Source organism: Nilaparvata lugens, chromosome 8, assembly GCF_014356525.2.
Source record: "Nilaparvata lugens isolate BPH chromosome 8, ASM1435652v1, whole genome shotgun sequence".
Taxonomy (NCBI): Eukaryota; Metazoa; Arthropoda; class Insecta; order Hemiptera; family Delphacidae; genus Nilaparvata; species Nilaparvata lugens.
In genome coordinates, this window is record NC_052511.1 from 40,435,164 (window position 1) to 40,447,441 (window position 12,278).

At 34.1% G+C, this 12,278-nt stretch overlaps 1 protein-coding gene across 1 annotated transcript in view; it reads left to right on the forward strand.

Moving 5' to 3' along the window:
• Positions 1–12,278, forward strand: part of LOC111049358 (protein timeless homolog) — a 249,705-nt gene that overhangs the window by 74,374 nt on the left and 163,053 nt on the right. The window lies entirely within an intron of this gene.

Consider the following 12,278-nt stretch of genomic DNA (forward strand, 5'->3'; position numbering starts at 1 on the left):
AAATATTGCCTCGTGATCTTCAACAATAATCTTTGGCCCGGTTGCACAAATGCCTGTTAGATTTCAATGATGATTGAATTCCACGAGAACAAATTATAGAAGATTCTTTTTCTTGAAAAGAAGGCTTCTCTGATTGGTCCTCATAGCATTCTAATCTAGGTTAGAATCCAAAAGGCTTTTGTACAACCGTGCCTTGGAATTTTCAAATTAAACCGCGCATAACGATCGAGATACATTGGTAAGAGAGGACTACTTTTAAATGAATCCAATCAAATTAAATAATGATAATCAGTATCCTCAATCCTCGAGATATGCATTAGTATCCCACACTTAAGTACGAGAAATACAGTGAAGGGTTCAACACCTGTTTACCCCAGGGTATAACGCCTCCCAAAATTATATCATTCCACCCCTTATCTCACCACTCGTGAGCACCCTATCAAAGTTAAATCTGTCCTGAATTCGTTGAGAAAGACAGGATACATGGCTCAGAGCACACACTCGAATATTATATAATCTACAAGGTGTATATAAGTATATATCTGGGGACAAACTTACTCTTATACACACAGGAATGTGAAATATATGTGAAAGTTGTGTGTATACTGTATATAGGGAGCACCTTACTGCATTGAAGGGGACTGATAGGGTTGGGGGTTGGGAAATCAAAGTTATGAATTTTCATGGGGGACAGGAGTGTGTGTATTCAGTGTATGGCTAGGATAGCATACTAGGGCGCAGCTTGCGATAATGCATGTACGTTCACATGCGTCTCTGTTTATTCGGGGGTCGACCTTTGTAACCTCTTCCCCCTCCCATGGGTGAACCCCCCCCACGAAAAATGGAAACCCCAAGTAGGCCTACGCACGCACATTCACACTCGCTTTTCGGAGATTGAAAAGGGATTTCCCTCCTTTCCACCCGGAAAGAGTGTTCTTGGGGTGGATTTTCACATAACCTTGTTCACCCCTTCCCCCTTACCTGGCTCACCGCAGGGGTCTGTCTGTCCTCTCACAAGGGATGAACGATTATTTGCTATTTTGCATGTTTTCGATTTAGTCTCATCTGTATGCATGCGTTTTTTGCTGGTGGTATTAGCGGAGAAATATTGATGGATGTAATGTTGGTTTCGGACCACAGAGTGGTCGAGCGTGGGATAGCTTCGGAGAAATGTGTAAATTTGAAGGTCGTCCATTAACAGCTTTGTCTCAGTGAGAATCTAGTGGTGAACGGGGAGGATGGGGCGAATGCGTTGTCGTTGTGATACTTGACCCATATCTCCAAATTAATAAACATGAAAATGTTTAAAAAGGCATAACATTGTTCGGAAAGGTTTTAAATAACCTAAAAATGTATCTTTACAACTCTTCTATGTACTATGAATTCAAAATTATTTTTAGAGATGCTCCATAATATCTGAAAACTGTAAAAACTGTAAAATAAGAACGTTCATAAAACTGAATCTCTAAATTTCCATTTCTCAAGTTTCCAAATGCTTGCAAATTCAACATGGTTTTGAGAGATTTTGATAGTTATATATTCCAACAAATCTTGGGTTGCAATGCTAACGGCATCATTGTAAGTAGTACCTGTCATAGGCCGCCTAGGAGTATAGGAGGATGGTATAGGAGGCCGCCATCACACTTGATAAATATTATGTTGCTATGCCAGAAAATATTAAAAAAGTAGTGTAGGGATGCTTTTTAATAACAAATTCACATGTTGAGTTGATGAATCAAAATTGGAATAGTTAATTATAATTTGAATAGTTTAAATATATAAACGTTCGACCCTTCAAATTGCCATGAGCTCCACTAAATTATCAAATGAAAGTTAGTAATCATACGGCTCCATTTACATCGATATTATCAATGTACCTAAAATACAATTCTAGGTACCTTGGATATTATTATTGTACTGACATCCCATTACATGACATTATTATTTCACATTAATATACTCCACTGCTTAAGATCCCAGTTTACTATAGATAAATAATTATTCAGCAACTGAAACTTGTATCTCGATTTTTTAATAAATAAGTGGTTTCAACAACTTATTGAAATATACAAGTTTGTATAGATCGCGATGTTCTACGATTAAATTTACAAAGCAACCAGCGCTTGCACTGCATTGGTTTAGTCTAATTGAGTTTAGAAAGTTGTTCAATTTACCAAAAATAACTCAACAAAAAGTTATTTTTGGTTATTTAGTAAATTGAATAACTTCCTCAAAAATTGATATTTTCAAAAAAAATTTTATTCAATCAACAATACCATGAAGAATTTATTCTCTAAATTTCATTGTGTTATCTCTTACCGAATTTGGAATGTTCTGTCCCAAAAATTTAAACTTTAGGCGCTGATATCTCAAAAAGTAATGATCGGAAAAAAATGTTTTTCTGAGAAAACTTTTTTATTTTGATAGCTTGAGGATACACAAATCGAAAAACATTGAAAAATATCACCAGTAGAAAGTTTATTTTTAGCCTTTGCACAGCCTTGATCCTGTTGAGCCTCGCTGGAATAAATATATCATCTAATAATGAATATGTCAAATTGATGCATAGTAAAGTAATATAGTCTATTTCAAATTCAATTTTATCCAATACAGCACAATAAAACATAAAAATAAAAATACAAAAACAATACAATTTATGAAAGTAAACCATCCGTATAAAATCAAGTAAATAATAAATTGTAGGCTGCACCATTTGTTCGTAATATTTTGAGTCCGGTCGCCGAAATTGCATCACATCCAAGGCCTTAGAGATCAAATCCGCTCTGGAAGGAGAAGGCGAATTAGATATTAGAGTCGGCTTACAGCTTGTTAGGGCGACCAATTGTTCCTGTTGCACCATCAATAATAGCAGAGCTATAGATAGTGACAGTAGGGGTCTCTGGAGACGAGCATCCCAATCACCAGCCAGCCTTGTGTCGAATCCGTCTTTCCTTCCGGTACACTGCCACTGTTCCAATTCCATATCTGTGTTGCAATTTGGGTATTCATCTATTATTGACGGTGAACGTTGCTCGCCAATTTAATTGGCTTAGATGTTGGGATTCTGTTAGGCTCTCGGAATGGAATAGATAGTTTATGGTTGATAATTCATTACCTAAATTGTGTTCCTTCTTGGTATTGGAGTGATTCCATTCTCTTCAAAGCTATGATGTAGCATGGTCTCGTATTTCTGTGAAAATCCTTAAATCTTACGAGTCTTAATTTAATTGAGAATTGAATTAAATCGAATTCAAATGTTATTGAAACTAATTCAAACTAGTTTAAATTGAATTGAATTTAAACTAAGTTTAATTGAGTCAGGTTTAGGCCTTAATCCTTACGAGAAGTTTAATTGAGTAGGCACTCAGTTACCTGAATTTGTTGATTCTGAATTGAATTCGATTGAATTTAATCTTAGATTAAATTTAATTGAGTCAGGTTTAGGGCTTGAACCTTACGAGAAGTTCAATAATTGAGTCAGGTTTAGCGCTTGAACCTTATGAGAAGTTTAATTGAGTCAGGTTTAGAGCACTCAGTTACCTGAATTTGTTGATTCTGAATTGAATTAGATTGAATTTAAACTTAGGTTAAGTTTCATTGATTCCGGTTTAGGGCTTGAACCTTACGATAAGCTCAATAACTGAGTCAGGTTTAGGGCTTGAACCTTACGATAAGCTCAATAACTGAGTCAGGTTTAGGGCTTGAACCTTAAGAGAAGTTCAATAATTGAGTCAGGTTTAGCGCTTGAACCTTACGATAAGTTCAATAATTGAGCCAGGTTTAGGGCCTGAACCTTACGAGAAGTTTGAGTCAGGTTTAGGGCACTCAGTTACCTGAATTTGTTGATTCTTCTGAGAAAATGTTGGAATATCTTTTATATCGATGAGTACTCGTTGATCGTCGTACTTCATTTTATACTAAAATGGTGAAATGATTGTAATGGTGAGATCATAAAAATCACAAACCTTACCGAAAGTCTAATTATTATTCAGATGTTAAATCATTCAGCGGGCTGTATTCTAAATCTTGATAACAATGTAGAAATAGGTTGGATGATGTTTATTTGCTTGGTTTGGTTTTTGACCTTATTTCTTCATTACATTACATATTTGCCTGATATTTGCTTGATAACGCATCTTCTTCAAAGCAAATATCAAGAGCCTTGCTAGATTTTATTAGCCAAGAATTCAGTCAAACCGGTAAATGTTCAGAAGTTGAGGGAATTCAAATATTGATAATGATTAGGTGATTATATACAATAAATAATGTATTCTTATTCTTCGTTGTAAGTTGAATGGAACAGATTAATTCTTTGATCTCTTTCATTTATTTCATGTATACCGATGGACATGCTCTTGGATTGATTCAATTCCATCCCAGCTGTTATATTACAATAAGAAACTTATAATAAACTGGTTCAATTCCATCTAAGGCCAATATGTTCTTGGGTTGATTCCATCCCAGCTTTTATATTACAATAAGAAACTTATAATAAACTGGTTCAATTCCATCTATGGCCAATATGTTCTTGGGTTGATTCCATCCCAGCTTTTGTATTACAATAATAATCTTCATATCGGGGCACCGAGCTTTGCTCTTTACTTATTTATTGATAAACAGAACACAATATTCTTTAAAATAATTGGGGAAGGACTAACAGGCACAGCCTAAAACTGATTCTTCCCCGAACTTTGATTTTTACACTATAAATAGTCAAAAAAGTAGGTTATGCTCCATACACTTGAATTCAGGTCCAATTTTCAGTCCAAACATTTGAAAACAGAAAAGTTCTAATTTCGATTGTTTACCAAATTGAATTACAAAATAACACTCACTAATCACTTTAAACTGTAAAATAATGATCAACTTTAAATGAGAAAATTATGATGAATTTGAAAACATCGCGAAAATATGTTTCTATTTTGAATATAATTATTATTTTTCATTAATTATGACTTATTTGACCTTTCAAACCCTTAAGGTCTGTTCATCTTTTAGGTCATGTTTATATTTTACAGCTGGCTGTATACGCCAGCTTATGAATATTTCGGGGACGAGATATTTTGATTTTCCACAGACGCACTCGCTCTATCACTTCCATTATCCACAGACGACGAAAGTCTCTGTTTTTTTAGGATGAATAATCCTTTTAATGTCGTTCAGCGAGTTTTCCCAGGGATGAGACCTAGTGCAATCGAATTTTTATATCATAAACCTACTATGTTCCAAATTTTGTGAGAATCGTTAGAGCAGTTTTCGAGATCCGGTGAAATACAAACATATAAGCATCTAAACATATAAACAGAAATTTCTCGATTAATAGTATAGGATTATGAACTGTCTCAATGCCATCTATGGCCAATATTGTATTCTTGTGAGTTTCATACGGGTTTTCCGGTTTTATTGGTCTTGAAACATCGTTTCATCAGATTCTTATTTTTGCATTCAAATATTCATTATAATTTATCCCCCTATGTATGTTCATTACCCTATAATATTGTTGGCACACATTACTGGTCAGTTCTCATAATGGGAAAATAATGCACTTTATTTCAATGTAGCAGTAAGATTTAAGTCTCCAACAAGAAATTAATGATAAAATCTGAGAATTGGAAAGCTCGTGAACTACTGACATTATTATTTATTTTCCAAGTAAGAAGTTTTGAATTGAGGTTCTGCCAGAATCATTAATGTATTTTCTGCCATTCGTATATCATTTGCCTTATGATAATGCCAGCATTATCACTTATTACTTATTCGTGATGGAATGAACACATCATATATTTAGTAGCTCGGTTAATTCTCTACTTTTGAGTAGAGCAACTTGAAATTATTCCAGAATGAGATAAGAATTGGCCTCTACATCATAATAAGTCCCATCCTATTGCCAATAAAGCTCCTCCATTAGAAATTATTGTTGGAAATGTTTTTGAAGATCTGCAAAGTATTATACGATTTGAGGTCGAAGGTTGTGTCATTTTTCCTTCCGTCTGCATGCAGGATGTTTTCCGATCAAAGATAGAAAGACTAACTAACGATAGCAGCTGAAATTTTGTAGGTTATGGGAAAAAATTCAATGACCAATTTATTAACTGAGACTAAATTTAAAAGGGTAACCATGAAAAATATTTGAAAATTAACTTAAAATATTAGAAAACTAACGATAGCAGAAAAAAATTTGTAGATTATGGGGAAAAAATTCAATGTCCCATCTACAATATTGACACTAAATTAGAAAGTTAACCTTAAAACATATTTGAAAAACCTAATATTAGTGAAAAAGTCAGTCATTAATCTCATTATCCATTTTATTTACATGTCTCTACTGAATTGTGGCACACCTCAATACTGAACTATTGTGTGATGGGCTGAGGTGAATCGAAAATAAATGGAATAACACGATGAACCTACAAATTCCTTTCGATAAAAGGGCACCCACGCCTATTTATTCAAATATTTGGACATGATGCCCTTGCTTAGCGATGCCCTTCCTGGAATTGATGAAGCAGAATTTGTTTGACCAGTGGGTGGAGCTCTGTTTCCGAATTTTTAACGTTGTTGATTCATTTCCCTGCGTTTGTTTGACTTTTATGAGTCATAGTCCCATCATAGTATTTGATCAACCCTGGGGTTTGCCTGGGATTATTTTTCATCAATATTATAAGCACCTGGTTGTGGAGTAATAAGATATTTTATTTTGACTCCAATTGATAAAACTATTGTTCTTGTAGATAGACTACTGTATGAACCATTGATTTCATCATTATTATAAGCACCTGGTTATAGAGTAATAAGATATTTATTTTGACTTCGATTGATAAGAAAATTGTTTATGTAGATACTGTATGACACATTGATTTAGCCTTCTATATTGCTCAAGGACTAGATCAAAGGTTATCTAATTCACGCACCCTTGGGGTTTGTGTGTGTGGGATAAATCAAATTGTATACAGCTTGTAAAATAACATTATACAACATTAATTGTATATAGTATACAGTTGTATAGTATAGTATTGTAGGATGAGGTCCTTGCCTGACATGGACCCATGTGCCCTTTTTCCGGCAATTGTTTCAAACGAACCGTCATGATTCCCTGAACATGCTTGCCTACTTTCACATAGATATCTTTTCCTGTGATGAAACTTGATTAAAGTGTTGGCAGCTGATGCTCTTTGAAATAGTTCCCTTGTTCACTGTTCAGAGATTTAACTAAGTGAGCTTGTGAACTGAAGTGTTCTGTTATGAGATTATTATTTCATAGTTCTATAAAATCATTATGAAAGTAGTAGCTGAACGAAACTCAAAAATCACACAAATGTGAAACGAGACAGTGCCAAAACTAAAATCTTCAAAAGCTATTTCCCAAAAATGAGCTTTTGCCTTATGTACCCTTTGTCCGGCAAGGTCCTCGTTGTTTGTAATTGAACTGAACCTTGCATTTAGATCCAAATAATAATCATAATACTATTTGTATAATGAAACATACAAACCCAATTGATTGAATCAACTGGTAGGCAGAGGAATAGAAGGTAATCCACATTAGAATGTAAATAAGAGCGATTGAATTTGGATTTATTGCTAGAAAACAATAAACAAACAATGCACTTAATACCAACTCAAACTTACTAAGCTTGTTGTTAACATTACGAATATACATCACTCCATTCACTACATTGGTATCAATAGATTCATAATTATTTACAGTATTTTCCTCTAGGAAGAATTGAATTGAATTTATTTTCAAAAATTACAAATACATAATTCTTAGTAGAAGACTCCTACACGCTTCAATCACTTGATAAACATCACTGTAACACCTAATACTACTGTATATACTAAATAGCATACATGTATTGAGAAGCATAGTCCTGTTGAATAAATTCTATAGTCCGTCTCATCTTATCTCTCATGAGCAAAAATTTACTATCCACAAACAAATTTTATCGATGATTTTAAAAGATGCAGATAAGAATTATAAAGATAAAAAACAATTGTTTCGTGATTAATTAATCCTTTTTTTGTCTCTCAATTCAATTCTTACTTGACTTGATCAATAATTCTCAAACTTTCACTTATTGAAGTATCGATAGTGATCTAAGAGTTCTATGATCGATCAATGAATGCTCCTTTCTCATCAAATTCAATCTTTTTTAACGATTTCAGATACTGGAATAAATAAGATTGATAGTTTCATGATCGATCAATAATCTTTTTTGTATTCAATCTTCTCCAACGAAAATTGAATTCGTACTTGACATTGTCAATAATTACCAAATTTTCAAGTATTGAAAAAACAATGATGAATCAATATAATAGTTAAATTAAACAATGTTATTTTATCTTTAAATTTAATCTTTTCCAACGATTTCAAATACTGGAATAAATAAGTCAGATAGTTTCATGATCAATCAATAATTATTATTTTTTGTATTCTATCTTCTCCAACGAAAATTACAATTCGTACTTGACTTTGTCAATAATTATTCTCAAATTCCAAGAATTGAAAAATCAATGATGAACCGATAGTTTCATGAACCAGTGTTCCTTTCTCTCCAAATTTAATCTTTTCCAACGTTTTCAAATACTGAAATAACAGTATTGAAGTTTGATAGTTTCATGGTCGATCAATAATAATATTCCTTCTTTGTATTCAATCTTCTCCAACGAAAATTGCAATTCGTACTTGACTTTATCAATAATTCCCAAATTTTCAAGTATTGAAAAATCAAAGATGGACCAATGCTTTTTTTTCTTCAAATTCAATCTTTTCAAATACTGGAATAACAATGTTTGATAGTTTTAACCTTTTATGATCAATCAATAACTCTTTTTTGTATTCAATCTCCTCCAACGAAAATTGTGATTCAGCTAACGTTTTGGGGCGAATGAAGCAAATGCTGCATTACGATATTGGCGAGTGTTTATTCAATAGTATTGACATTGGAAGAGGCATTCGGTAGGCAGGCATTAGAGGCAGCAGATTGAATAGTGGGGTTGTAGCAAATCTCTTAAATATTCACAGCTTTCGGGAGAAGGCTTGTCGACGTTGGTAGGATTTGCTGCCTTAATCGGAACGTCTCTGAAAGGAAAGGAATTTATTCATAACATCGGAGAACAGAGCAGACTGAGAGTGTGGGGAGAGCTTGGTTTAGTTTGCGAGCAGGCCAACAACCAACCAGGATTCACATACATGAATCGTCCGAATTCTAAAGCATTTTCAGAGCCTGAATTTGGAAACACTATTCCTGGAGTATTTCTGAACGGTCTAGATTGCTTTATTATTGCACCAGAAGTTTGTATACTGTAGCAAAATGAGAATTTCAAGATGTGAATTAATCATTCACATTCGAAACTGAAAACTGAGATTTTCCAGAGTTTGTGCATGTTTTTCACAGGTTGAACAGAATTTACAAACTCTAATCCAGGATTATTCTTGAATGGTCGAAATTACTGATTTGTTTTTTATCTTTAACAGATGTATATTGCTTCAAGATGTATATTGCTTCAAGATGTAAATGATGCAATTTCATTATAATTTTGATATTTCAATCAATGTAGGATGACTTTCGAAAGTGAGTTTTCGAAAACTGGTTGAGGGATGGATTACGAGAATGATAGAGGAGAAGAGGGTAGAAGAATAGGCAGATAAGAGGAAAAGGACGAGATGAAGTGAAGGGAAGGGAATAAGATGACTAGTAAAAGAAAAAAATATGAGGAGAAAAATTACAAGTTGATTAAGAATGTGCCGGAATATAAGTGTATGAATGGGAAAATATGAGGAGAGGAGTTGGTGGTGAATATTAGATGGTTTCGCATCATTAGATGGTGATAAAGCATTCCAATAGACAGGAAGCAGAATTGATTGGCCTAGATGATTATTATAAGAGGAACGATAGAAAATGAAAGGATAAGTTGCAGAAAAAAATGAAGAAAATGAAAATAAAATGAAAAAGGAAGAGAATATGAGGAAGAAGGAAAAATGAGTAGAAAGAAGACAACTGATGAAGGAAGGAAGAAGGGGAGAGTAAGGAAAACAAGATTGGAAGAAGAGCAGACTTGTCTGGGTTGAGAGAGAAGAATCGCGGGAGAGAAAACAATTGAAATTGAAAGAGTGGGAAAGATTAAAGAGCAAGATATGAGAGGAAGAGTTTTTTGGAGGGAGAGAATAGGGAGAAACGAAGGATCAGGGGATGAAAGTAGATAATGAAAAGGAAACCTTGAAATAGGAGATAAAAGAGGTGGATATGAAAAGAGCTGAAGGGAAGGAAGTTGAATTAAAGTGAAGACGAAGTAGAAGAAGAAGTAGTAGAATTAGTAGTAGAAGTCGTACAAGAAGAAGAAGAATAGGAAGAGGAAGAGGATAAAGAAGAAGACAGAGTAGAGTGGAGCACATACATAGATGAAAACAAGAAGAAGAGGAAGAAGTAAAAGGCCAGAATTTTGGTAAACCATCAACGCGTTTAGCAGTATTCAGCAGAATGTTACCTTCCAGAATGTTCGTGTAGGTCAATATTGTTTCATTATATTGCCAGAGGTGGGTGAGGAATTTAATCATCGACTATTTACTCTATATTTGTTTGGATAACATTCTGGCAACGCACAGTTCCAAACGGTTGCTCTACATCGTACCACAAAGATTGTTCCCATATTACAAATAATAATATGAACCTGCTACCGTAGGATCACTAACATACCGCCCTGAATATACAAATATGAAACTGTTGAGGTCCTTCACGAAGGTATTTCCTATTAATCCGGGACTGCTTAGGAACTGTATCTCAAATATGATGGAGATGTTGAAGGAAAGGTTTATTTATATTTCAGCCGAATATTTAAATTATTAATCCAAATGCTCCAAATACGGTTCCGAAATTCGAAAATAAGATAAGAATATAACTAGGAATGATTGGTTTCAACATGTGAATAGAATGAGTGGTGACCGGATTCCTAAGCCGTCCTTATTGTACCAACCAGTTGGGAAACGAGATAGAGGACGTCCAAGAAAAAGATGGTCCGATTAATAGAGACTATGAGGTTCGGAACAGACAATGATGCATTAACCGTGAAAGGAAGAAGAAGAAGAATATAACTATAGAATTTCAGTAAAATGAATGCTATAAAATTAGCTACAAGTTGGTCACTGAAGGAAGTTTCGGTTTTCTTCTTTCATTTTTCGCATAATGTATTGATCATGAACTTGATTCCTATCAAGTATATTTAAAGGTATTATCGTATCAGAGTGAATTTCAAATTCAGAGATAAAGAATAGGGTGCTTAATCATGGAAATATTGGAAAATTGTCCATTCATAGAAACTGTACTGGTATTATCCCATTGATTATCACCATAAGATATTTATTCATCTATTATACAAAATACTACAATCATAATATAATTATGAAATTGAAGGAAAAACTAGGCTGAGCCTGTACTATTTCTCTCCAAAAATTTTGATAAAAAGTTAATGTTATCCAAAGGTTGAGGTTATGATGTCACACACTGCTTCGTCACTTGAGTTTTGGTCCAGGAATAATGATTTGGAGATTTTGAATTTTGAAGGTTGACATAATACTTCAAATGAATCACGGAATGTATCACAATGAATAAAAAACTTGAAAAATATTCTTCATAAGAATTTATTATTCGATTTAAGGAGGGATTGAATAATGAGAGAAAATCAGTACTGCATATTGATTATAGAGAGAAATTCAAGATATTTTCACTAAGTGAAGTTCACTTTATCACTGCTATGTTTCTTGTATCATATTTACGTGCAAGACGTCAGTACAGTGATAAAGAAAAGATATATCGCAGTTTGATAGGAGTGAAGAAGTTGATGAATATTAGCGCCTCAGGTGTTAATTTCTGAACTCAATACTAATTAATTAGTCACTGGAATGTTCCTCTCAAATTCCATGAATCTCACAGTATTAAATTATTCAGACTTTTTCATTTCAATGATCGTCTTTCACTACATTACTTTCTAAAATCCTATCGTAATACTGAATTCCGTAATTCTTTTACCCTATTCTACCCGTTCCACTCTATCCAATCCATCATTCTTCATCCCCCTCTTACTGCCCGTCAATTTCCCCGTCCACCGTCGCTTTCCCAACAGCTTTCCCTCGGATTTCCCGCTGATGACGGGGCGGCTGTGTTAGTGTGTCAGTGACAGACTAGTGGACCACTGTGTAGTATCAATTGATGAGCGAGTGAAGCGAGCATGAGATGCGACGCAGAGTAGAGCTTCCTTTTGCTTTCACGGCTGCAGTCAGAATT